Genomic DNA, 24937 nt, shown 5'->3' on the forward strand with positions numbered 1-24937 from the left:
CCAGCAAACAGGAGGAATGTGCTTGTTGGGTTTTTCTTTTGAGGAAGAACTATGTAAGCACCGAAGCATCTGGTCTCTGTGGCGCAATCGGTTAGCGCGTTCGGCTGTTAACCGAAAGGATGGTGGTTCGAGCCCACCCAGGGACGATGTATGTTCCTTTCTCTTCTTTTTTAGACATATTTTGCGCAAACAGATTAACTAAATTTCAACATTTCTCTCAAACAAATCAGCCTCTCGCCCAACGTGGGGCTCGAACCCACGACCCTGAGATTAAGAGTCTCATGCTCTACCGACTGAGCTAGCCGGGCGTTTTATGTAGGACCCCAAAAGCACTTGCTGTCGCCACATGTTGACATGTTGAGCAGGACCTGAGCTATGTTTGTGGAATTTGTGCAGAGACTAAAGACCTTCACCCTTAAACATTCACTAAACCTGGTGCATGATCTCACATCCCAGAGATTGAGAATCTGGCAAACTAACAATCGAACTGGTCAGGTAACAGCAGCATTTGAAGTGGGGTCAAAAATGTACCATTAAAGGCACTTGACATCCCCGCTCAGTTTCGTTGCATAGCCTCTTTATAGTTGTTGAAAAAACATTTTGTAGCGGAAGAAAACATTAATTTACTGGAAGACAATCCAGTGATCGCTCTTAATATCAAAGTAAAACATGTACTCTGTCCTGATAAAATTTTGACCATGTGCATTTCACCTTGGGATTTAAAGTGTTTCCCGTTAGTCTGAGTACATCAGCTGAAGGCAGCTTAACTTCTTTTTTGGTTCTTGAAGTCTTTTTTTATTCTCATCCGAAAGGCATATTCTGTTCCAGAAAACATTGGGGATTCCAATGTATCAATGGCCTAGTTGGGAAAATGATTGCTGAACTCTGTAATGATCCTGATCTCAGCAGTACCAAGTGCCACAAAGGTCCACAAATCAGTTTACTCATGTATTTTATTGCCTATGGTTTGGTTTGTAAATGTGTGTTGGTGATATGGATGCATTCATGACACCACATTTTCTGGACAAAATGCGTCTTGGAGCAGAGCTCCTGCAGTGCTTCCATCAAATCTGTTTTGAATAGGTTTTGGGTGCATTTTCACATATAATTTCAAAAGCGTCATATCTAAGAGGACATAACCCTGCAACTGAAGGCAAGGGAGCTACACTGTGTAAACTGGTGAAAATCATACACATTCCGATGACTGGTGGACAAAAGGATCAAAACTGTGACAGGAAAAGGGTCTACAAACTGACCTTTTGTTTGAAGACCTGCAGGTCGTGACAAGTGAGTAATTGAAGGAAGGGCAAATTTTAGACAAGCTAGCAGAAAAGTGTGAGTGACCTTGATGTTGCATCCTTTATGCATTGGCTCATTTCATCAAAAGCCAGCAAACAGGAGGAATGTGCTTGTTGGGTTTTTCTTTTGAGGAAGAACTATGTAAGCACCGAAGCATCTGGTCTCTGTGGCGCAATCGGTTAGCGCGTTCGGCTGTTAACCGAAAGGATGGTGGTTCGAGCCCACCCAGGGACGATGTATGTTCCTTTCTCTTCTTTTTTAGACGTATTTTGCGCAGATTAACTAAATTTCAACATTTCTCTCAAACAAATCAGCCTCTCGCCCAACGTGGGGCTCGAACCCACGACCCTGAGATTAAGAGTCTCATGCTCTACCGACTGAGCTAGCCGGGCTTTTTATGTAGGACCCCAAAAGCACTTGCTGTCGCCACATGTTGACATGTTGAGCAGGACCTGAGCTATGTTTGTGGAATTTGTGCAGAGACTAAAGACCTTCACCCTTAAACATTCACTAAACCTGGTGCATGATCTCACATCCCAGAGATTGAGAATCTGGCAAACTAACAATCGAACTGGTCAGGTAACAGCAGCATTTGAAGTGGGGTCAAAAATGTACCATTAAAGGCACTTGACATCCCCGCTTAGTTTCGTTGCATAGCCTCTTTATAGTTGTTGAAAAAACGTTTTGTAGCGGAAGAAAACATTAATTTACTGGAAGACAATCCAGTGATCGCTCTTAATATCAAAGTAAAACATGTACTCTGTCCTGATAAAATTTTGACCATGTGCATTTCACCTTGGGATTTAAAGTGTTTCCCGTTAGTCTGAGTACATCAGCTGAAGGCAGCTTAACTTCTTTTTTGGTTCTTGAAGTCTTTTTTTATTCTCATCCGAAAGGCATATTCTGTTCCAGAAAACATTGGGGATTCCAATGTATCAATGACCTAGTTGGGAAAATGATTGCTGAACTCTGTAATGATCCTGATCTCAGCAGTACCAAGTGCCACAAAGGTCCACAAATCAGTTTACTCATGTATTTTATTGCCTATGGTTTGGTTTGTAAATGTGTGTTGGTGATATGGATGCATTCATGACACCACATTTTCTGGACAAAATGCGTCTTGGAGCAGAGCTCCTGCAGTGCTTCCATCAAATCTGTTTTGAATAGGTTTTGGGTGCATTTTCACATATAATTTCAAAAGCGTCATATCTAAGAGGACATAACCCTGCAACTGAAGGCAAGGGAGCTACACTGTGTAAACTGGTGAAAATCATACACATTCCGATGACTGGTGGACAAAAGGATCAAAACTTTGACAGGAAAAGGGTCTACAAACTGACCTTTTGTTTGAAGACCTGCAGGTCTTGACAAGTGAGTAATAGAAGGAAGGGCAAATTTTAGACAAGCTAGCAGAAAAGTGTGAGTGACCTTGATGTTGCATCCTTTATGCATTGGCTCATTTCATCAAAAGCCAGCAAACAGGAGGAATGTGCTTGTTGGGTTTTTCTTTTGAGGAAGAACTATGTAAGCACAGAAGCATCTGGTCTCTGTGGCGCAATCGGTTAGCGCGTTCGGCTGTTAACCGAAAGGATGGTGGTTCGGGCCCACCCAGGGAAGATGTGTGTTCCTTTCTCTTCTTTTTTAGACGTATTTTGCGCAAACAGATTAACTAAATTTCAACATTTCTCTCAAACAAATCAGCCTCTCGCCCAACGTGGGGCTCGAACCCACGACCCTGAGATTAAGAGTCTCATGCTCTACCGACTGAGCGAGCCGGACGTTTTTTGTAGGACCCCAAAAGCACTTGCTGTTGCCACATGTTGACATGTTGAGCAGGACCTGAGCTATGTTTGTGGAATTTGTGCAGAGACTAAAGACCTTCACCCTTAAACATTCACTAAACCTGGTGCATGATCTCACATCCCAGAGATTGAGAATCTGGCAAACTAACAATCGAACTGGTCAGGTAACAGCAGCATTTGAAGTGGGGTCAAAAATGTACCATTAAAGGCACTTGACATCCCCGCTCAGTTTCGTTGCATAGCCTCTTTATAGTTGTTGAAAAAACATTTTGTAGCGGAAGAAAACATTAATTTACTGGAAGACAATCCAGTGATCGCTCTTAATATCAAAGTAAAACATGTACTCTGTCCTGATAAAATTTTGACCATGTGCATTTCACCTTGGGATTTAAAGTGTTTCCCGTTAGTCTGAGTACATCAGCTGAAGGCAGCTTAACTTCTTTTTTGGTTCTTGAAGTCTTTTTTTATTCTCATCCGAAAGGCATATTCTGTTCCAGAAAACATTGGGGATTCCAATGTATCAATGACCTAGTTGGGAAAATGATTGCTGAACTCTGTAATGATCCTGATCTCAGCAGTACCAAGTGCCACAAAGGTCCACAAATCAGTTTACTCATGTATTTTATTGCCTATGGTTTGGTTTGTAAATGTGTGTTGGTGATATGGATGCATTCATGACACCACATTTTCTGGACAAAATGCGTCTTGGAGCAGAGCTCCTGCAGTGCTTCCATCAAATCTGTTTTGAATAGGTTTTGGGTGCATTTTCACATATAATTTCAAAAGCGTCATATCTAAGAGGACATAACCCTGCAACTGAAGGCAAGGGAGCTACACTGTGTAAACTGGTGAAAATCATACACATTCCGATGACTGGTGGACAAAAGGATCAAAATTGTGACAGGAAAAGGGTCTACAAACTGACCTTTTGTTTGAAGACCTGCAGGTCGTGACAAGTGAGTAATTGAAGGAAGGGCAAATTTTAGACAAGCTAGCAGAAAAGTGTGAGTGACCTTGATGTTGCATCCTTTATGCATTGGCTCATTTCATCAAAAGCCAGCAAACAGGTGGAATGTGCTTGTTGGGTTTTTCTTTTGAGGAAGAACTATGTAAGCACCGAAGCATCTGGTCTCTGTGGCGCAATCGGTTAGCGCGTTCGGCTGTTAACCGAAAGGATGGTGGTTCGAGCCCACCCAGGGACGATGTATGTTCCTTTCTCTTCTTTTTTAGACGTATTTTGCGCAAACAGATTAACTAAATTTCAACATTTCTCTCAAACAAATCAGCCTCTCGCCCAACGTGGGGCTCGAACCCACGACCCTGTGATAAAGAGTCTCATGCTCTACCGACTGAGCTAGCCGGGCGTTTTATGTAGGACCCCAAAAGCACTTGCTGTCGCCACATGTTGACATGTTGAGCAGGACCTGAGCTATGTTTGTGGAATTTGTGCAGAGACTAAAGACCTTCACCCTTAAACATTCACTAAACCTGGTGCATGATCTCACATCCCAGAGATTGAGAATCTGGCAAACTAACAATCGAACTGGTCAGGTAACAGCAGCATTTGAAGTGGGGTCAAAAATGTACCATTAAAGGCACTTGACATCCCCGCTTAGTTTCGTTGCATAGCCTCTTTATAGTTGTTGAAAAAACGTTTTGTAGCGGAAGAAAACATTAATTTACTGGAAGACAATCCAGTGATCGCTCTTAATATCAAAGTAAAACATGTACTCTGTCCTGATAAAATTTTGACCATGTGCATTTCACCTTGGGATTTAAAGTGTTTCCCGTTAGTCTGAGTACATCAGCTGAAGGCAGCTTAACTTCTTTTTTGGTTCTTGAAGTCTTTTTTTATTCTCATCCGAAAGGCATATTCTGTTCCAGAAAACATTGGGGATTCCAATGTATCAATGACCTAGTTGGGAAAATGATTGCTGAACTCTGTAATGATCCTGATCTCAGCAGTACCAAGTGCCACAAAGGTCCACAAATCAGTTTACTCATGTATTTTATTGCCTATGGTTTGGTTTGTAAATGTGTGTTGGTGATATGGATGCATTCATGACACCACATTTTCTGGACAAAATGCATCTTGGAGCAGAGCTCCTGCAGTGCTTCCATCAAATCTGTTTTGAATAGGTTTTGGGTGCATTTTCACATATAATTTCAAAAGCGTCATATCTAAGAGGACATAACCCTGCAACTGAAGGCAAGGGAGCTACACTGTGTAAACTGGTGAAAATCATACACATTCCGATGACTGGTGGACAAAAGGATCAAAACTTTGACAGGAAAAGGGTCTACAAACTGACCTTTTGTTTGAAGACCTGCAGGTCTTGACAAGTGAGTAATTGAAGGAAGGGCAAATTTTAGACAAGCTAGCAGAAAAGTGTGAGTGACCTTGTTGTTGCATCCTTTATGCATTGGCTCATTTCATCAAAAGCCAGCAAACAGGAGGAATGTGCTTGTTGGGTTTTTCTTTTGAGGAAGAACTATGTAAGCACAGAAGCATCTGGTCTCTGTGGCGCAATCGGTTAGCGCGTTCGGCTGTTAACCGAAAGGATGGTGGTTCGAGCCCACCCAGGGAAGATGTATGTTCCTTTCTCTTCTTTTTTAGACGTATTTTGCGCAAACAGATTAACTAAATTTCAACATTTCTCTCAAACAAATCAGCCTCTCGCCCAACGTGGGGCTCGAACCCACGACCCTGAGATTAAGAGTCTCATGCTCTACCGACTGAGCTAGCCGGGCGTTTTTTGTAGGACCCCAAAAGCACTTGCTGTCGCCACATGTTGACATGTTGAGCAGGACCTGAGCTATGTTTGTGGAATTTGTGCAGAGACTAAAGACCTTCACACTTAAACATTCACTAAACCTGGTGCATGATCTCACATCCCAGAGATTGAGAATCTGGCAAACTAACAATCGAACTGGTCAGGTAACAGCAGCATTTGAAGTGGGGTCAAAAATGTACCATTAAAGGCACTTGACATCCCCGCTCAGTTTCGTTGCATAGCCTCTTTATAGTTGTTGAAAAAACGTTTTGTAGCGGAAGAAAACATTAATTTACTGGAAGACAATCCAGTGATCGCTCTTAATATCAAAGTAAAACATGTACTCTGTCCTGATAAAATTTTGACCATGTGCATTTCACCTTGGGATTTAAAGTGTTTCCCGTTAGTCTGAGTACATCAGCTGAAGGCAGCTTAACTTCTTTTTTGGTTCTTGAAGTCTTTTTTAATTCTCATCCGAAAGGCATATTCTGTTCCAGAAAACATTGGGGATTCCAATGTATCAATGACCTAGTTGGGAAAATGATTGCTGAACTCTGTAATGATCCTGATCTCAGCAGTACCAAGTGCCACAAAGGTCCACAAATCAGTTTACTCATGTATTTTATTGCCTATGGTTTGGTTTGTAAATGTGTGTTGGTGATATGGATGCATTCATGACACCACATTTTCTGGACAAAATGCGTCTTGGAGCAGAGCTCCTGCAGTGCTTCCATCAAATCTGTTTTGAATAGGTTTTGGGTGCATTTTCACATATAATTTCAAAAGCGTCATATCTAAGAGGACATAACCCTGCAACTGAAGGCAAGGGAGCTACACTGTGTAAACTGGTGAAAATCATACACATTCCGATGACTGGTGGACAAAAGGATCAAAACTGTGACAGGAAAAGGGTCTACAAACTGACCTTTTGTTTGAAGACCTGCAGGTCTTGACAAGTGAGTAATTGAAGGAAGGGCAAATTTTAGACAAGCTAGCAGAAAAGTGTGAGTGACCTTGATGTTGCATCCTTTATGCATTGGCTCATTTCATCAAAAGCCAGCAAACAGGAGGAATGTGCTTGTTGGGTTTTTCTTTTGAGGAAGAACTATGTAAGCACAGAAGCATCTGGTCTCTGTGGCGCAATCGGTTAGCGCGTTCGGCTGTTAACCGAAAGGATGGTGGTTCGAGCCCACCCAGGGAAGATGTATGTTCCTTTCTCTTCTTTTTTAGACGTATTTTGCGGAAACAGATTAACTAAATTTCAACATTTCTCTCAAACAAATCAGCCTCTCGCCCAACGTGGGGCTCGAACCCACGACCCTGAGATTAAGAGTCTCATGCTCTACCGACTGAGCTAGCCGGGCGTTTTTTGTAGGACCCCAAAAGCACTTGCTGTCGCCACATGTTGACATGTTGAGCAGGACCTGAGCTATGTTTGTGGAATTTGTGCAGAGACTAAAGACCTTCACACTTAAACATTCACTAAACCTGGTGCATGATCTCACATCCCAGAGATTGAGAATCTGGCAAACTAACAATCGAACTGGTCAGGTAACAGCAGCATTTGAAGTGGGGTCAAAAATGTACCATTAAAGGCACTTGACATCCCCGCTCAGTTTCGTTGCATAGCCTCTTTATAGTTGTTGAAAAAACGTTTTGTAGCGGAAGAAAACATTAATTTACTGGAAGACAATCCAGTGATCGCTCTTAATATCAAAGTAAAACATGTACTCTGTCCTGATAAAATTTTGACCATGTGCATTTCACCTTGGGATTTAAAGTGTTTCCCGTTAGTCTGAGTACATCAGCTGAAGGCAGCTTAACTTCTTTTTTGGTTCTTGAAGTCTTTTTTTATTCTCATCCGAAAGGCATATTCTGTTCCAGAAAACATTGGGGATTCCAATGTATCAATGACCTAGTTGGGAAAATGATTGCTGAACTCTGTAATGATCCTGATCTCAGCAGTACCAAGTGCCACAAAGGTCCACAAATCAGTTTACTCATGTATTTTATTGCCTATGGTTTGGTTTGTAAATGTGTGTTGGTGATATGGATGCATTCATGACACCACATTTTCTGGACAAAATGCGTCTTGGAGCAGAGCTCCTGCAGTGCTTCCATCAAATCTGTTTTGAATAGGTTTTGGGTGCATTTTCACATATAATTTCAAAAGCGTCATATCTAAGAGGACATAACCCTGCAACTGAAGGCAAGGGAGCTACACTGTGTAAACTGGTGAAAATCATACACATTCCGATGACTGGTGGACAAAAGGATCAAAACTGTGACAGGAAAAGGGTCTACAAACTGACCTTTTGTTTGAAGACCTGCAGGTCTTGACAAGTGAGTAATTGAAGGAAGGGCAAATTTTAGACAAGCTAGCAGAAAAGTGTGAGTGACCTTGATGTTGCATCCTTTATGCATTGGCTCATTTCATCAAAAGCCAGCAAACAGGAGGAATGTGCTTGTTGGATTTTTCTTTTGAGGAAGAACTATGTAAGCACCGAAGCATGTGGTCTCTGTGGCGCAATCGGTTAGCGCGTTCGGCTGTTAACCGAAAGGATGGTGGTTCGAGCCCACCCAGGGACGATGTATGTTCCTTTCTCTTCTTTTTTAGACGTATTTTGCGCAAACAGATTAACTAAATTTCAACATTTCTCTCAAACAAATCAGCCTCTCGCCCAACGTGGGGCTCGAACCCACGACCCTGAGATTAAGAGTCTCATGCTCTACCGACTGAGCTAGCCGGGCGTTTTATGTAGGACCCCAAAAGCACTTGCTGTCGCCACATGTTGACATGTTGAGCAGGACCTGAGCTATGTTTGTGGAATTTGTGCAGAGACTAAAGACCTTCACCCTTAAACATTCACTAAACCTGGTGCATGATCTCACATCCCAGAGATTGAGAATCTGGCAAACTAACAATCGAACTGGTCAGGTAACAGCAGCATTTGAAGTGGGGTCAAAAATGTACCATTAAAGGCACTTGACATCCCCGCTCAGTTTCGTTGCATAGCCTCTTTATAGTTGTTGAAAAAACGTTTTGTAGCGGAAGAAAACATTAATTTACTGGAAGACAATCCAGTGATCGCTCTTAATATCAAAGTAAAACATGTACTCTGTCCTGATGAAATTTTGACCATGTGCATTTCACCTTGGGATTTAAAGTGTTTCCCGTTAGTCTGAGTACATCAGCTGAAGGCAGCTTAACTTCTTTTTTGGTTCTTGAAGTCTTTTTTTATTCTCATCCGAAAGGCATATTCTGTTCCAGAAAACATTGGGGATTCCAATGTATCAATGACCTAGTTGGGAAAATGATTGCTGAACTCTGTAATGATCCTGATCTCAGCAGTACCAAGTGCCACAAAGGTCCACAAATCAGTTTACTCATGTATTTTATTGCCTATGGTTTGGTTTGTAAATGTGTGTTGGTGATATGGATGCATTCATGACACCACATTTTCTGGACAAAATGCGTCTTGGAGCAGAGCTCCTGCAGTGCTTCCATCAAATCTGTTTTGAATAGGTTTTGGGTGCATTTTCACATATAATTTCAAAAGCGTCATATCTAAGAGGACATAACCCTGCAACTGAAGGCAAGGGAGCTACACTGTGTAAACTGGTGAAAATCATACACATTCCGATGACTGGTGGACAAAAGGATCAAAACTGTGACAGGAAAAGGGTCTACAAACTGACCTTTTGTTTGAAGACCTGCAGGTCGTGACAAGTGAGTAATTGAAGGAAGGGCAAATTTTAGACAAGCTAGCAGAAAAGTGTGAGTGACCTTGATGTTGCATCCTTTATGCATTGGCTCATTTCATCAAAAGCCAGCAAACAGGAGGAATGTGCTTGTTGGGTTTTTCTTTTGAGGAAGAACTATGTAAGCACCGAAGCATCTGGTCTCTGTGGCGCAATCGGTTAGCGCGTTCGGCTGTTAACCGAAAGGATGGTGGTTCGAGCCCACCCAGGGACGATGTATGTTCCTTTCTCTTCTTTTTTAGACGTATTTTGCGCAGATTAACTAAATTTCAACATTTCTCTCAAACAAGTCAGCCTCTCGCCCAACGTGGGGCTCGAACCCACGACCCTGAGATTAAGAGTCTCATGCTCTACCGACTGAGCTAGCCGGGCGTTTTATGTAGGACCCCAAAAGCACTTGCTGTCGCCACATGTTGACATGTTGAGCAGGACCTGAGCTATGTTTGTGGAATTTGTGCAGAGACTAAAGACCTTCACCCTTAAACATTCACTAAACCTGGTGCATGATCTCACATCCCAGAGATTGAGAATCTGGCAAACTAACAATCGAACTGGTCAGGTAACAGCAGCATTTGAAGTGGGGTCAAAAATGTACCATTAAAGGCACTTGACATCCCCGCTCAGTTTCGTTGCATAGCCTCTTTATAGTTGTTGAAAAAACGTTTTGTAGCGGAAGAAAACATTAATTTACTGGAAGACAATCCAGTGATCGCTCTTAATATCAAAGTAAAACATGTACTCTGTCCTGATAAAATTTTGACCATGTGCATTTCACCTTGGGATTTAAAGTGTTTCCCGTTAGTCTGAGTACATCAGCTGAAGGCAGCTTAACTTCTTTTTTGGTTCTTGAAGTCTTTTTTTATTCTCATCCGAAAGGCATATTCTGTTCCAGAAAACATTGGGGATTCCAATGTATCAATGACCTAGTTGGGAAAATGATTGCTGAACTCTGTAATGATCCTGATCTCAGCAGTACCAAGTGCCACAAAGGTCCACAAATCAGTTTACTCATGTATTTTATTGCCTATGGTTTGGTTTGTAAATGTGTGTTGGTGATATGGATGCATTCATGACACCACATTTTCTGGACAAAATGCGTCTTGGAGCAGAGCTCCTGCAGTGCTTCCATCAAATCTGTTTTGAATAGGTTTTGGGTGCATTTTCACATATAATTTCAAAAGCGTCATATCTAAGAGGACATAACCCTGCAACTGAAGGCAAGGGAGCTACACTGTGTAAACTGGTGAAAATCATACACATTCCGATGACTGGTGGACAAAAGGATCAAAACTTTGACAGGAAAAGGGTCTACAAACTGACCTTTTGTTTGAAGACCTGCAGGTCTTGACAAGTGAGTAATTGAAGGAAGGGCAAATTTTAGACAAGCTAGCAGAAAAGTGTGAGTGACCTTGATGTTGCATCCTTTATGCATTGGCTCATTTCATCAAAAGCCAGCAAACAGGAGGAATGTGCTTGTTGGGTTTTTCTTTTGAGGAAGAACTATGTAAGCACAGAAGCATCTGGTCTCTGTGGCGCAATCGGTTAGCGCGTTCGGCTGTTAACCGAAAGGATGGTGGTTCGAGCCCACCCAGGGAAGATGTATGTTCCTTTCTCTTCTTTTTTAGACGTATTTTGCGCAAACAGATTAACTAAATTTCAAAATTTCTCTCAAACAAATCAGCCTCTCGCCCAACGTGGGGCTCGAACCCACGACCCTGAGATTAAGAGTCTCATGCTCTACCGACTGAGCGAGCCGGACGTTTTTTGTAGGACCCCAAAAGCACTTGCTGTCGCCACATGTTGACATGTTGAGCAGGACCTGAGCTATGTTTGTGGAATTTGTGCAGAGACTAAAGACCTTCACCCTTAAACATTCACTAAACCTGGTGCATGATCTCACATCCCAGAGATTGAGAATCTGGCAAACTAACAATCGAACTGGTCAGGTAACAGCAGCGTTTGAAGTGGGGTCAAAAATGTACCATTAAAGGCACTTGACATCCCCGCTCAGTTTCGTTGCATAGCCTCTTTATAGTTGTTGAAAAAACATTTTGTAGCGGAAGAAAACATTAATTTACTGGAAGACAATCCAGTGATCGCTCTTAATATCAAAGTAAAACATGTACTCTGTCCTGATAAAATTTTGACCATGTGCATTTCACCTTGGGATTTAAAGTGTTTCCCGTTAGTCTGAGTACATCAGCTGAAGGCAGCTTAACTTCTTTTTTGGTTCTTGAAGTCTTTTTTTATTCTCATCCGAAAGGCATATTCTGTTCCAGAAAACATTGGGGATTCCAATGTATCAATGACCTAGTTGGGAAAATGATTGCTGAACTCTGTAATGATCCTGATCTCAGCAGTACCAAGTGCCACAAAGGTCCACAAATCAGTTTACTCATGTATTTTATTGCCTATGGTTTGGTTTGTAAATGTGTGTTGGTGATATGGATGCATTCATGACACCACATTTTCTGGACAAAATGCGTCTTGGAGCAGAGCTCCTGCAGTGCTTCCATCAAATCTGTTTTGAATAGGTTTTGGGTGCATTTTCACATATAATTTCAAAAGCGTCATATCTAAGAGGACATAACCCTGCAACTGAAGGCAAGGGAGCTACACTGTGTAAACTGGTGAAAATCATACACATTCCGATGACTGGTGGACAAAAGGATCAAAACTGTGACAGGAAAAGGGTCTACAAACTGACCTTTTGTTTGAAGACCTGCAGGTCGTGACAAGTGAGTAATTGAAGGAAGGGCAAATTTTAGACAAGCTAGCAGAAAAGTGTGAGTGACCTTGATGTTGCATCCTTTATGCATTGGCTCATTTCATCAAAAGCCAGCAAACAGGAGGAATGTGCTTGTTGGGTTTTTCTTTTGAGGAAGAACTATGTAAGCACCGAAGCATCTGGTCTCTGTGGCGCAATCGGTTAGCGCGTTCGGCTGTTAACCGAAAGGATGGTGGTTCGAGCCCACCCAGGGACGATGTATGTTCCTTTCTCTTCTTTTTTAGACGTATTTTGCGCAGATTAACTAAATTTCAACATTTCTCTCAAACAAATCAGCCTCTCGCCCAACGTGGGGCTCGAACCCACGACCCTGAGATTAAGAGTCTCATGCTCTACCGACTGAGCTAGCCGGGCTTTTTATGTAGGACCCCAAAAGCACTTGCTGTCGCCACATGTTGACATGTTGAGCAGGACCTGAGCTATGTTTGTGGAATTTGTGCAGAGACTAAAGACCTTCACCCTTAAACATTCACTAAACCTGGTGCATGATCTCACATCCCAGAGATTGAGAATCTGGCAAACTAACAATCGAACTGGTCAGGTAACAGCAGCATTTGAAGTGGGGTCAAAAATGTACCATTAAAGGCACTTGACATCCCCGCTCAGTTTCGTTGCATAGCCTCTTTATAGTTGTTGAAAAAACGTTTTGTAGCGGAAGAAAACATTAATTTACTGGAAGACAATCCAGTGATCGCTCTTAATATCAAAGTAAAACATGTACTCTGTCCTGATAAAATTTTGACCATGTGCATTTCACCTTGGGATTTAAAGTGTTTCCCGTTAGTCTGAGTACATCAGCTGAAGGCAGCTTAACTTCTTTTTTGGTTCTTGAAGTCTTTTTTTATTCTCATCCGAAAGGCATATTCTGTTCCAGAAAACATTGGGGATTCCAATGTATCAATGACCTAGTTGGGAAAATGATTGCTGAACTCTGTAATGATCCTGATCTCAGCAGTACCAAGTGCCACAAAGGTCCACAAATCAGTTTACTCATGTATTTTATTGCCTATGGCTTGGTTTGTAAATGTGTGTTGGTGATATGGATGCATTCATGACACCACATTTTCTGGACAAAATGCGTCTTGGAGCAGAGCTCCTGCAGTGCTTCCATCAAATCTGTTTTGAATAGGTTTTGGGTGCATTTTCACATATAATTTCAAAAGCGTCATATCTAAGAGGACATAACCCTGCAACTGAAGGCAAGGGAGCTACACTGTGTAAACTGGTGAAAATCATACACATTCCGATGACTGGTGGACAAAAGGATCAAAACTTTGACAGGAAAAGGGTCTACAAACTGACCTTTTGTTTGAAGACCTGCAGGTCTTGACAAGTGAGTAATTGAAGGAAGGGCAAATTTTAGACAAGCTAGCAGAAAAGTGTGAGTGACCTTGATGTTGCATCCTTTATGCATTGGCTCATTTCATCAAAAGCCAGCAAACAGGAGGAATGTGCTTGTTGGGTTTTTCTTTTGAGGAAGAACTATGTAAGCACAGAAGCATCTGGTCTCTGTGGCGCAATCGGTTAGCGCGTTCGGCTGTTAACCGAAAGGATGGTGGTTCGAGCCCACCCAGGGAAGATGTATGTTCCTTTCTCTTCTTTTTTAGACGTATTTTGCGCAAACAGATTAACTAAATTTCAACATTTCTCTCAAACAAATCAGCCTCTCGCCCAACGTGGGGCTCGAACCCACGACCCTGAGATTAAGAGTCTCATGCTCTACCGACTGAGCGAGCCGGACGTTTTTTGTAGGACCCCAAAAGCACTTGCTGTCGCCACATGTTGACATGTTGAGCAGGACCTGAGCTATGTTTGTGGAATTTGTGCAGAGACTAAAGACCTTCACCCTTAAACATTCACTAAACCTGGTGCATGATCTCACATCCCAGAGATTGAGAATCTGGCAAACTAACAATCGAACTGGTCAGGTAACAGCAGCATTTGAAGTGGGGTCAAAAATGTACCATTAAAGGCACTTGACATCCCCGCTCAGTTTCGTTGCATAGCCTCTTTATAGTTGTTGAAAAAACATTTTGTAGCGGAAGAAAACATTAATTTACTGGAAGACAATCCAGTGATCGCTCTTAATATCAAAGTAAAACATGTACTCTGTCCTGATAAAATTTTGACCATGTGCATTTCACCTTGGGATTTAAAGTGTTTCCCGTTAGTCTGAGTACATCAGCTGAAGGCAGCTTAACTTCTTTTTTGGTTCTTGAAGTCTTTTTTTATTCTCATCCGAAAGGCATATTCTGTTCCAGAAAACATTGGGGATTCCAATGTATCAATGACCTAGTTGGGAAAATGATTGCTGAACTCTGTAATGATCCTGATCTCAGCAGTACCAAGTGCCACAAAGGTCCACAAATCAGTTTACTCATGTATTTTATTGCCTATGGTTTGGTTTGTAAATGTGTGTTGGTGATATGGATGCATTCATGACACCACATTTTCTGGACAAAATGCGTCTTGGAGCAGAGCTCCTGCAGTGCTTCCATCAAATCTGTTTTGAATAGGTTTTGGGTGCATTTTCACATATAATTTCAAAAGCGTCATATCTAAGAGGACATAACCCTGCAACTGAAGGCAAGGGAGCTACACTGTGTAAACTGGTGAAAATCATACACATTCCGATGACTGGTGGACAAAAGGATCAAAACTGTGACAGGAAAAGGGTCTACAAACTGACCTTTTGTTTGAAGACCTGCAGGTCGTGACAAGTGAGTAATTGAAGGAAGGGCAAATTTTAGACAAGCTAGCAGAAAAGTGTGAGTGACCTTGATGTTGCATCCTTTATGCATTGGCTCATTTCATCAAAAGCCAGCAAACAGGAGGAATGTGCTTGTTGGGTTTTTCTTTTGAGGAAGAACTATGTAAGCACCGAAGCATCTGGTCTCTGTGGCGCAATCGGTTAGCGCGTTCGGCTGTTAACCGAAAGGATGGTGGTTCGAGCCCACCCAGGGACGATGTATGTTCCTTTCTCTTCTTTTTTAGACGTATTTTGCGCAGATTAACTAAATTTCAACATTTCTCTCAAACAAATCAGCCTCTCGCCCAACGTGGGGCTCGAACCCACGACCCTGAGATTAAGAGTCTCATGCTCTACCGACTGAGCTAGCCGGGCGTTTTATGTAGGACCCCAAAAGCACTTGCTGTCGCCACATGTTGACATGTTGAGCAGGACCTGAGCTATGTTTGTGGAATTTGTGCAGAGACTAAAGACCTTCACCCTTAAACATTCACTAAACCTGGTGCATGATCTCACATCCCAGAGATTGAGAATCTGGCAAACTAACAATCGAACTGGTCAGGTAACAGCAGCATTTGAAGTGGGGTCAAAAATGTACCATTAAAGGCACTTGACATCCCCGCTCAGTTTCGTTGCATAGCCTCTTTATAGTTGTTGAAAAAACGTTTTGTAGCGGAAGAAAACATTAATTTACTGGAAGACAATCCAGTGATCGCTCTTAATATCAAAGTAAAACATGTACTCTGTCCTGATAAAATTTTGACCATGTGCATTTCACCTTGGGATTTAAAGTGTTTCCCGTTAGTCTGAGTACATCAGCTGAAGGCAGCTTAACTTCTTTTTTGGTTCTTGAAGTCTTTTTTTATTCTCATCCGAAAGGCATATTCTGTTCCAGAAAACATTGGGGATTCCAATGTATCAATGACCTAGTTGGGAAAATGATTGCTGAACTCTGTAATGATCCTGATCTCAGCAGTACCAAGTGCCACAAAGGTCCACAAATCAGTTTACTCATGTATTTTATTGCCTATGGCTTGGTTTGTAAATGTGTGTTGGTGATATGGATGCATTCATGACACCACATTTTCTGGACAAAATGCGTCTTGGAGCAGAGCTCCTGCAGTGCTTCCATCAAATCTGTTTTGAATAGGTTTTGGGTGCATTTTCACATATAATTTCAAAAGCGTCATATCTAAGAGGACATAACCCTGCAACTGAAGGCAAGGGAGCTACACTGTGTAAACTGGTGAAAATCATACACATTCCGATGATTGGTGGACAAAAGGATCAAAACTTTGACAGGAAAAGGGTCTACAAACTGACCTTTTGTTTGAAGACCTGCAGGTCTTGACAAGTGAGTAATTGAAGGAAGGGCAAATTTTAGACAAGCTAGCAGAAAAGTGTGAGTGACCTTGATGTTGCATCCTTTATGCATTGGCTCATTTCATCAAAAGCCAGCAAACAGGAGGAATGTGCTTGTTGGGTTTTTCTTTTGAGGAAGAACTATGTAAGCACAGAACCATCTGGTCTCTGTGGCGCAATCGGTTAGCGCGTTCGGCTGTTAACCGAAAGGATGGTGGTTCGAGCCCACCCAGGGAAGATGTATGTTCCTTTCTCTTCTTTTTTAGACGTATTTTGCGCAAACAGATTAACTAAATTTCAACATTTCTCTCAAACAAATCAGCCTCTCGCCCAACGTGGGGCTCGAACCCACGACCCTGAGATTAAGAGTCTCATGCTCTACCGACTGAGCGAGCCGGACGTTTTTTGTAGGACCCCAAAAGCACTTGCTGTCGCCACATGTTGACATGTTGAGCAGGACCTGAGCTATGTTTGTGGAATTTGTGCAGAGACTAAAGACCTTCACCCTTAAACATTCACTAAACCTGGTGCATGATCTCACATCCCAGAGATTGAGAATCTGGCAAACTAACAATCGAACTGGTCAGGTAACAGCAGCATTTGAAGTGGGGTCAAAAATGTACCATTAAAGGCTCTTGACATCCCCGCTCAGTTTCGTTGCATAGCCTCTTTATAGTTGTTGAAAAAACATTTTGTAGCGGAAGAAAACATTAATTTACTGGAAGACAATCCAGTGATCGCTCTTAATATCAAAGTAAAACATGTACTCTGTCCTGATAAAATTTTGACCATGTGCATTTCACCTTGGGATTTAAAGTGTTTCCCATTAGTCTGAGTACATCAGCTGAAGGCAGCTTAACTTCTTTTTTGGTTCTTGAAGTCTTTTTTTATTCTCATCCGAAAGGCATATTCTGTTCCAGAAAACATTGGGGATTCCAATGTATCAATGACCTAGTTGGGAAAATGATTGCTGAACTCTGTAATGATCCTGATCTCAGCAGTACCAAGTGCCACAAAGGTCCACAAATCAGTTTACTCATGTATTTTATTGCCTATGGTTTGGTTTGTAAATGTGTGTTGGTGATATGGATGCATTCATGACACCACATTTTCTGGACAAAATGCGTCTTGGAGCAGAGCTCCTGCAGTGCTTCCATCAAATCTGTTTTGAATAGGTTTTGGGTGCATTTTCACATATAATTTCAAAAGCGTCATATCTAAGAGGACATAACCCTGCAACTGAAGGCAAGGGAGCTACACTGTGTAAACTGGTGAAAATCATACACATTCCGATGACTGGTGGACAAAAGGATCAAAACTGTGACAGGAAAAGGGTCTACAAACTGACCTTTTGTTTGAAGACCTGCAGGTCGTGACAAGTGAGTAATTGAAGGAAGGGCAAATTTTAGACAAGCTAGCAGAAAAGTGTGAGTGACCTTGATGTTGCATCCTTTATGCATTGGCTCATTTCATCAAAAGCCAGCAAACAGGAGGAATGTGCTTGTTGGGTTTTTCTTTTGAGGAAGAACTATGTAAGCACCGAAGCATCTGGTCTCTGTGGCGCAATCGGTTAGCACGTTCGGCTGTTAACCGAAAGGATGGTGGTTCGAGCCCACCCAGGGACGATGTATGTTCCTTTCTCTTCTTTTTTAGACGTATTTTGCGCAGATTAACTAAATTTCAACATTTCTCTCAAACAAATCAGCCTCTCGCCCAACGTGGGGCTCGAACCCACGACCCTGAGATTAAGAGTCTCATGCTCTACCGACTGAGCTAGCCGGGCGTTTTATGTAGGACCCCAAAAGCACTTGCTGTCGCCACATGTTGACATGTTGAGCAGGACCTGAGCTATGTTTGTGGAATTTGTGCAGAGACTAAAGACCTTCACCCTTAAACATTCACTAAACCTGGTGCATGATCTCACATCCCAGAGATTGAGAATCTGGCAAACTAACAATCGAACTGGTCAGGTAACAGCAGCATTTGAAGTGGGGTCAAAAATGTACCATTAAAGGCACTTGACATCCCCGCTCAGTTTCGTTGCATAGCCTCTTTATAGTTGTTGAAAAAACGTTTTGTAGCGGAAGAAAACATTAATTTACTGGAAGACAATCCAGTGATCGCTCTTAATATCAAAGTAAAACATGTACTCTGTCCTGATAAAATTTTGACCATGTGCATTTCACCTTGGGATTTAAAGTGTTTCCCGTTAGTCTGAGTACATCAGCTGAAGGCAGCTTAACTTCTTTTTTGGTTCTTGAAGTCTTTTTTTATTCTCATCCGAAAGGCATATTCTGTTCCAGAAAACATTGGGGATTCCAATGTATCAATGACCTAGTTGGGAAAATGATTGCTGAACTCTGTAATGATCCTGATCTCAGCAGTACCAAGTGCCACAAAGGTCCACAAATCAGTTTACTCATGTATTTTATTGCCTATGGTTTGGTTTGTAAATGTGTGTTGGTGATATGGATGCATTCATGACACCACATTTTCTGGACAAAATGCGTCTTGGAGCAGAGCTCCTGCAGTGCTTCCATCAAATCTGTTTTGAATAGGTTTTGGGTGCATTTTCACATATAATTTCAAAAGCGTCATATCTAAGAGGACATAACCCTGCAACTGAAGGCAAGGGAGCTACACTGTGTAAACTGGTGAAAATCATACACATTCCGATGACTGGTGGACAAAAGGATCAAAACTTTGACAGGAAAAGGGTCTACAAACTGACCTTTTGTTTGAAGACCTGCAGGTCGTGACAAGTGAGTAATTGAAGGAAGGGCAAATTTTAGACAAGCTAGCAGAAAAGTGTGAGTGACCTTGATGTTGCATCCTTTATGCATTGGCTCATTTCATCAAAAGCCAGCAAACAGGAGGAATGTGCTTGTTGGGTTTTTCTTTTGAGGAAGAACTATGTAAGCACCGAAGCATCTGGTCTCTGTGGCGCAATCGGTTAGCGCGTTCGGCTGTTAACCGAAAGGATGGTGGTTCGAGCCCACCCAGGGACGATGTATGTTCCTTTCTCTTCTTTTTTAGACATATTTTGCGCAAACAGATTAACTAAATTTCAACATTTCTCTCAAACAAATCAGCCTCTCGCCCAACGTGGGGCTCGAACCCACGACCCTGAGATTAAGAGTCTCATGCTCTACCGACTGAGCTAGCCGGGCGTTTTATGTAGGACCCCAAAAGCACTTGCTGTCGCCACATGTTGACATGTTGAGCAGGACCTGAGCTATGTTTGTGGAATTTGTGCAGAGACTAAAGACCTTCACCCTTAAACATTCACTAAACCTGGTGCATGATCTCACATCCCAGAGATTGAGAATCTGGCAAACTAACAATCGAACTGGTCAGGTAACAGCAGCATTTGAAGTGGGGTCAAAAATGTACCATTAAAGGCACTTGACATCCCCGCTCAGTTTCGTTGCATAGCCTCTTTATAGTTGTTGAAAAAACATTTTGTAGCGGAAGAAAACATTAATTTACTGGAAGACAATCCAGTGATCGCTCTTAATATCAAAGTAAAACATGTACTCTGTCCTGATAAAATTTTGACCATGTGCATTTCACCTTGGGATTTAAAGTGTTTCCCGTTAGTCTGAGTACATCAGCTGAAGGCAGCTTAACTTCTTTTTTGGTTCTTGAAGTCTTTTTTTATTCTCATCCGAAAGGCATATTCTGTTCCAGAAAACATTGGGGATTCCAATGTATCAATGACCTAGTTGGGAAAATGATTGCTGAACTCTGTAATGATCCTGATCTCAGCAGTACCAAGTGCCACAAAGGTCCACAAATCAGTTTACTCATGTATTTTATTGCCTATGGTTTGGTTTGTAAATGTGTGTTGGTGATATGGATGCATTCATGACACCACATTTTCTGGACAAAATGCGTCTTGGAGCAGAGCTCCTGCAGTGCTTCCATCAAATCTGTTTTGAATAGGTTTTGGGTGCATTTTCACATATAATTTCAAAAGCGTCATATCTAAGAGGACATAACCCTGCAACTGAAGGCAAGGGAGCTACACTGTGTAAACTGGTGAAAATCATACACATTCCGATGACTGGTGGACAAAAGGATCAAAACTGTGACAGGAAAAGGGTCTACAAACTGACCTTTTGTTTGAAGACCTGCAGGTCGTGACAAGTGAGTAATTGAAGGAAGGGCAAATTTTAGACAAGCTAGCAGAAAAGTGTGAGTGACCTTGATGTTGCATCCTTTATGCATTGGCTCATTTCATCAAAAGCCAGCAAACAGGAGGAATGTGCTTGTTGGGTTTTTCTTTTGAGGAAGAACTATGTAAGCACCGAAGCATCTGGTCTCTGTGGCGCAATCGGTTAGCACGTTCGGCTGTTAACCGAAAGGATGGTGGTTCGAGCCCACCCAGGGACGATGTATGTTCCTTTCTCTTCTTTTTTAGACGTATTTTGCGCAGATTAACTAAATTTCAACATTTCTCTCAAACAAATCAGCCTCTCGCCCAACGTGGGGCTCGAACCCACGACCCTGAGATTAAGAGTCTCATGCTCTACCGACTGAGCTAGCCGGGCGTTTTATGTAGGACCCCAAAAGCACTTGCTGTCGCCACATGTTGACATGTTGAGCAGGACCTGAGCTATGTTTGTGGAATTTGTGCAGAGACTAAAGACCTTCACCCTTAAACATTCACTAAACCTGGTGCATGATCTCACATCCCAGAGATTGAGAATCTGGCAAACTAACAATCGAACTGGTCAGGTAACAGCAGCATTTGAAGTGGGGTCAAAAATGTACCATTAAAGGCACTTGACATCCCCGCTCAGTTTCGTTGCATAGCCTCTTTATAGTTGTTGAAAAAACGTTTTGTAGCGGAAGAAAACATTAATTTACTGGAAGACAATCCAGTGATCGCTCTTAATATCAAAGTAAAACATGTACTCTGTCCTGATAAAATTTTGACCATGTGCATTTCACCTTGGGATTTAAAGTGTTTCCCGTTAGTCTGAGTACATCAGCTGAAGGCAGCTTAACTTCTTTTTTGGTTCTTGAAGTCTTTTTTTATTCTCATCCGAAAGGCATATTCTGTTCCAGAAAACATTGGGGATTCCAATGTATCAATGACCTAGTTGGGAAAATGATTGCTGAACTCTGTAATGATCCTGATCTCAGCAGTACCAAGTGCCACAAAGGTCCACAAATCAGTTTACTCATGTATTTTATTGCCTATGGTTTGGTTTGTAAATGTGTGTTGGTGATATGGATGCATTCATGACACCACATTTTCTGGACAAAATGCGTCTTGGAGCAGAGCTCCTGCAGTGCTTCCATCAAATCTGTTTTGAATAGGTTTTGGGTGCATTTTCACATATAATTTCAAAAGCGTCATATCTAAGAGGACATAACCCTGCAACTGAAGGCAAGGGAGCTACACTGTGTAAACTGGTGAAAATCATACACATTCCGATGACTGGTGGACAAAAGGATCAAAACTTTGACAGGAAAAGGGTCTACAAACTGACCTTTTGTTTGAAGACCTGCAGGTCGTGACAAGTGAGTAATTGAAGGAAGGGCAAATTTTAGACAAGCTAGCAGAAAAGTGTGAGTGACCTTGATGTTGCATCCTTTATGCATTGGCTCATTTCATCAAAAGCCAGCAAACAGGAGGAATGTGCTTGTTGGGTTTTTCTTTTGAGGAAGAACTATGTAAGCACCGAAGCATCTGGTCTCTGTGGCGCAATCGGTTAGCGCGTTCGGCTGTTAACCGAAAGGATGGTGGTTCGAGCCCACCCAGGGACGATGTATGTTCCTTTCTCTTCTTTTTTAGACGTATTTTGCGCAAACAGATTAACTAAATTTCAACATTTCTCTCAAACAAATCAGCCTCTCGCCCAACGTGGGGCTCGAACCCACGACCCTGAGATTAAGAGTCTCATGCTCTACCGACTGAGCGAGCCGGACGTTTTTTGTAGGACCCCAAAAGCACTTGCTGTCGCCACATGTTGACATGTTGAGCAGGACCTGAGCTATGTTTGTGGAATTTGTGCAGAGACTAAAGACCTTCACCCTTAAACATTCACTAAACCTGGTGCATGATCTCACATCCCAGAGATTGAGAATCTGGCAAACTAACAATCGAACTGGTCAGGTAACAGCAGCATTTGAAGTGGGGTCAAAAATGTACCATTAAAGGCACTTGACATCCCCGCTCAGTTTCGTTGCATAGCCTCTTTATAGTTGTTGAAAAAACATTTTGTAGCGGAAGAAAACATTAATTTACTGGAAGACAATCCAGTGATCGCTCTTAATATCAAAGTAAAACATGTACTCTGTCCTGATAAAATTTTGACCATGTGCATTTCACCTTGGGATTTAAAGTGTTTCCCGTTAGTCTGAGTACATCAGCTGAAGGCAGCTTAACTTCTTTTTTGGTTCTTGAAGTCTTTTTTTATTCTCATCCGAAAGGCATATTCTGTTCCAGAAAACATTGGGGATTCCAATGTATCAATGACCTAGTTGGGAAAATGATTGCTGAACTCTGTAATGATCCTGATCTCAGCAGTACCAAGTGCCACAAAGGTCCACAAATCAGTTTACTCATGTATTTTATTGCCTATGGTTTGGTTTGTAAATGTGTGTTGGTGATATGGATGCATTCATGACACCACATTTTCTGGACAAAATGCGTCTTGGAGCAGAGCTCCTGCAGTGCTTCCATCAAATCTGTTTTGAATAGGTTTTGGGTGCATTTTCACATATAATTTCAAAAGCGTCATATCTAAGAGGACATAACCCTGCAACTGAAGGCAAGGGAGCTACACTGTGTAAACTGGTGAAAATCATACACATTCCGATGACTGGTGGACAAAAGGATCAAAACTGTGACAGGAAAAGGGTCTACAAACTGACCTTTTGTTTGAAGACCTGCAGGTCGTGACAAGTGAGTAATTGAAGGAAGGGCAAATTTTAGACAAGCTAGCAGAAAAGTGTGAGTGACCTTGATGTTGCATCCTTTATGCATTGGCTCATTTCATCAAAAGCCAGCAAACAGGAGGAATGTGCTTGTTGGGTTTTTCTTTTGAGGAAGAACTATGTAAGCACCGAAGCATCTGGTCTCTGTGGCGCAATCGGTTAGCGCGTTCGGCTGTTAACCGAAAGGATGGTGGTTCGAGCCCACCCAGGGACGATGTATGTTCCTTTCTCTTCTTTTTTAGACATATTTTGCGCAAACAGATTAACTAAATTTCAACATTTCTCTCAAACAAATCAGCCTCTCGCCCAACGTGGGGCTCGAACCCACGACCCTGAGATTAAGAGTCTCATGCTCTACCGACTGAGCTAGCCGGGCGTTTTATGTAGGACCCCAAAAGCACTTGCTGTCGCCACATGTTGACATGTTGAGCAGGACCTGAGCTATGTTTGTGGAATTTGTGCAGAGACTAAAGACCTTCACCCTTAAACATTCACTAAACCTGGTGCATGATCTCACATCCCAGAGATTGAGAATCTGGCAAACTAACAATCGAACTGGTCAGGTAACAGCAGCATTTGAAGTGGGGTCAAAAATGTACCATTAAAGGCACTTGACATCCCCGCTCAGTTTCGTTGCATAGCCTCTTTATAGTTGTTGAAAAAACATTTTGTAGCGGAAGAAAACATTAATTTACTGGAAGACAATCCAGTGATCGCTCTTAATATCAAAGTAAAACATGTACTCTGTCCTGATAAAATTTTGACCATGTGCATTTCACCTTGGGATTTAAAGTGTTTCCCGTTAGTCTGAGTACATCAGCTGAAGGCAGCTTAACTTCTTTTTTGGTTCTTGAAGTCTTTTTTTATTCTCATCCGAAAGGCATATTCTGTTCCAGAAAACATTGGGGATTCCAATGTATCAATGGCCTAGTTGGGAAAATGATTGCTGAACTCTGTAATGATCCTGATCTCAGCAGTACCAAGTGCCACAAAGGTCCACAAATCAGTTTACTCATGTATTTTATTGCCTATGGTTTGGTTTGTAAATGTGTGTTGGTGATATGGATGCATTCATGACACCACATTTTCTGGACAAAATGCGTCTTGGAGCAGAGCTCCTGCAGTGCTTCCATCAAATCTGTTTTGAATAGGTTTTGGGTGCATTTTCACATATAATTTCAAAAGCGTCATATCTAAGAGGACATAACCCTGCAACTGAAGGCAAGGGAGCTACACTGTGTAAACTGGTGAAAATCATACACATTCCGATGACTGGTGGACAAAAGGATCAAAACTGTGACAGGAAAAGGGTCTACAAACTGACCTTTTGTTTGAAGACCTGCAGGTCGTGACAAGTGAGTAATTGAAGGAAGGGCAAATTTTAGACAAGCTAGCAGAAAAGTGTGAGTGACCTTGATGTTGCATCCTTTATGCATTGGCTCATTTCATC

General features: G+C 42.0%; 22 non-coding genes across 22 annotated transcripts; 10 read left to right on the forward strand and 12 right to left on the reverse strand.

Annotated features, from left to right (window-relative positions):
• Positions 1 to 72: 72 nt before the first annotated feature.
• trnan-guu (transfer RNA asparagine (anticodon GUU)) lies at positions 73 to 146 on the forward strand. Its single transcript has one exon. It is a non-coding gene; the product is annotated as a tRNA-Asn (tRNA).
• An 89-nt stretch (positions 147 to 235) lies between these two features.
• On the reverse strand, positions 236 to 308 carry trnak-cuu (transfer RNA lysine (anticodon CUU)). The gene has a single exon. It is a non-coding gene; the product is annotated as a tRNA-Lys (tRNA).
• Positions 309 to 1459: 1151 nt separating this feature from the next.
• trnan-guu (transfer RNA asparagine (anticodon GUU)) lies at positions 1460 to 1533 on the forward strand. Its single transcript has one exon. It is a non-coding gene; the product is annotated as a tRNA-Asn (tRNA).
• An 85-nt stretch (positions 1534 to 1618) lies between these two features.
• Positions 1619 to 1691, reverse strand: trnak-cuu (transfer RNA lysine (anticodon CUU)). The gene has a single exon. It is a non-coding gene; the product is annotated as a tRNA-Lys (tRNA).
• Positions 1692 to 4229: 2538 nt separating this feature from the next.
• trnan-guu (transfer RNA asparagine (anticodon GUU)) lies at positions 4230 to 4303 on the forward strand. The gene has a single exon. It is a non-coding gene; the product is annotated as a tRNA-Asn (tRNA).
• Positions 4304 to 5779: 1476 nt separating this feature from the next.
• trnak-cuu (transfer RNA lysine (anticodon CUU)) lies at positions 5780 to 5852 on the reverse strand. Its single transcript has one exon. It is a non-coding gene; the product is annotated as a tRNA-Lys (tRNA).
• Positions 5853 to 7166: 1314 nt separating this feature from the next.
• trnak-cuu (transfer RNA lysine (anticodon CUU)) lies at positions 7167 to 7239 on the reverse strand. The gene has a single exon. It is a non-coding gene; the product is annotated as a tRNA-Lys (tRNA).
• Positions 7240 to 8390: 1151 nt separating this feature from the next.
• Positions 8391 to 8464, forward strand: trnan-guu (transfer RNA asparagine (anticodon GUU)). The gene has a single exon. It is a non-coding gene; the product is annotated as a tRNA-Asn (tRNA).
• An 89-nt stretch (positions 8465 to 8553) lies between these two features.
• trnak-cuu (transfer RNA lysine (anticodon CUU)) lies at positions 8554 to 8626 on the reverse strand. The gene has a single exon. It is a non-coding gene; the product is annotated as a tRNA-Lys (tRNA).
• Positions 8627 to 9777: 1151 nt separating this feature from the next.
• Positions 9778 to 9851, forward strand: trnan-guu (transfer RNA asparagine (anticodon GUU)). Its single transcript has one exon. It is a non-coding gene; the product is annotated as a tRNA-Asn (tRNA).
• Positions 9852 to 9936: 85 nt separating this feature from the next.
• trnak-cuu (transfer RNA lysine (anticodon CUU)) lies at positions 9937 to 10009 on the reverse strand. Its single transcript has one exon. It is a non-coding gene; the product is annotated as a tRNA-Lys (tRNA).
• A 2538-nt stretch (positions 10010 to 12547) lies between these two features.
• Positions 12548 to 12621, forward strand: trnan-guu (transfer RNA asparagine (anticodon GUU)). Its single transcript has one exon. It is a non-coding gene; the product is annotated as a tRNA-Asn (tRNA).
• Positions 12622 to 12706: 85 nt separating this feature from the next.
• Positions 12707 to 12779, reverse strand: trnak-cuu (transfer RNA lysine (anticodon CUU)). Its single transcript has one exon. It is a non-coding gene; the product is annotated as a tRNA-Lys (tRNA).
• Positions 12780 to 15317: 2538 nt separating this feature from the next.
• Positions 15318 to 15391, forward strand: trnan-guu (transfer RNA asparagine (anticodon GUU)). Its single transcript has one exon. It is a non-coding gene; the product is annotated as a tRNA-Asn (tRNA).
• Positions 15392 to 15476: 85 nt separating this feature from the next.
• trnak-cuu (transfer RNA lysine (anticodon CUU)) lies at positions 15477 to 15549 on the reverse strand. The gene has a single exon. It is a non-coding gene; the product is annotated as a tRNA-Lys (tRNA).
• Positions 15550 to 18246: 2697 nt separating this feature from the next.
• Positions 18247 to 18319, reverse strand: trnak-cuu (transfer RNA lysine (anticodon CUU)). Its single transcript has one exon. It is a non-coding gene; the product is annotated as a tRNA-Lys (tRNA).
• Positions 18320 to 19470: 1151 nt separating this feature from the next.
• On the forward strand, positions 19471 to 19544 carry trnan-guu (transfer RNA asparagine (anticodon GUU)). Its single transcript has one exon. It is a non-coding gene; the product is annotated as a tRNA-Asn (tRNA).
• Positions 19545 to 19633: 89 nt separating this feature from the next.
• On the reverse strand, positions 19634 to 19706 carry trnak-cuu (transfer RNA lysine (anticodon CUU)). Its single transcript has one exon. It is a non-coding gene; the product is annotated as a tRNA-Lys (tRNA).
• Positions 19707 to 21016: 1310 nt separating this feature from the next.
• Positions 21017 to 21089, reverse strand: trnak-cuu (transfer RNA lysine (anticodon CUU)). Its single transcript has one exon. It is a non-coding gene; the product is annotated as a tRNA-Lys (tRNA).
• Positions 21090 to 22240: 1151 nt separating this feature from the next.
• trnan-guu (transfer RNA asparagine (anticodon GUU)) lies at positions 22241 to 22314 on the forward strand. The gene has a single exon. It is a non-coding gene; the product is annotated as a tRNA-Asn (tRNA).
• A 1313-nt stretch (positions 22315 to 23627) lies between these two features.
• trnan-guu (transfer RNA asparagine (anticodon GUU)) lies at positions 23628 to 23701 on the forward strand. Its single transcript has one exon. It is a non-coding gene; the product is annotated as a tRNA-Asn (tRNA).
• Positions 23702 to 23790: 89 nt separating this feature from the next.
• trnak-cuu (transfer RNA lysine (anticodon CUU)) lies at positions 23791 to 23863 on the reverse strand. Its single transcript has one exon. It is a non-coding gene; the product is annotated as a tRNA-Lys (tRNA).
• Positions 23864 to 24937: the final 1074 nt, after the last annotated feature.

The sequence above is a fragment of the Brachyhypopomus gauderio genome, chromosome 1 (assembly GCF_052324685.1).
Source record: "Brachyhypopomus gauderio isolate BG-103 chromosome 1, BGAUD_0.2, whole genome shotgun sequence".
Lineage (NCBI taxonomy): Eukaryota > Metazoa > Chordata > Actinopteri > Gymnotiformes > Hypopomidae > Brachyhypopomus > Brachyhypopomus gauderio.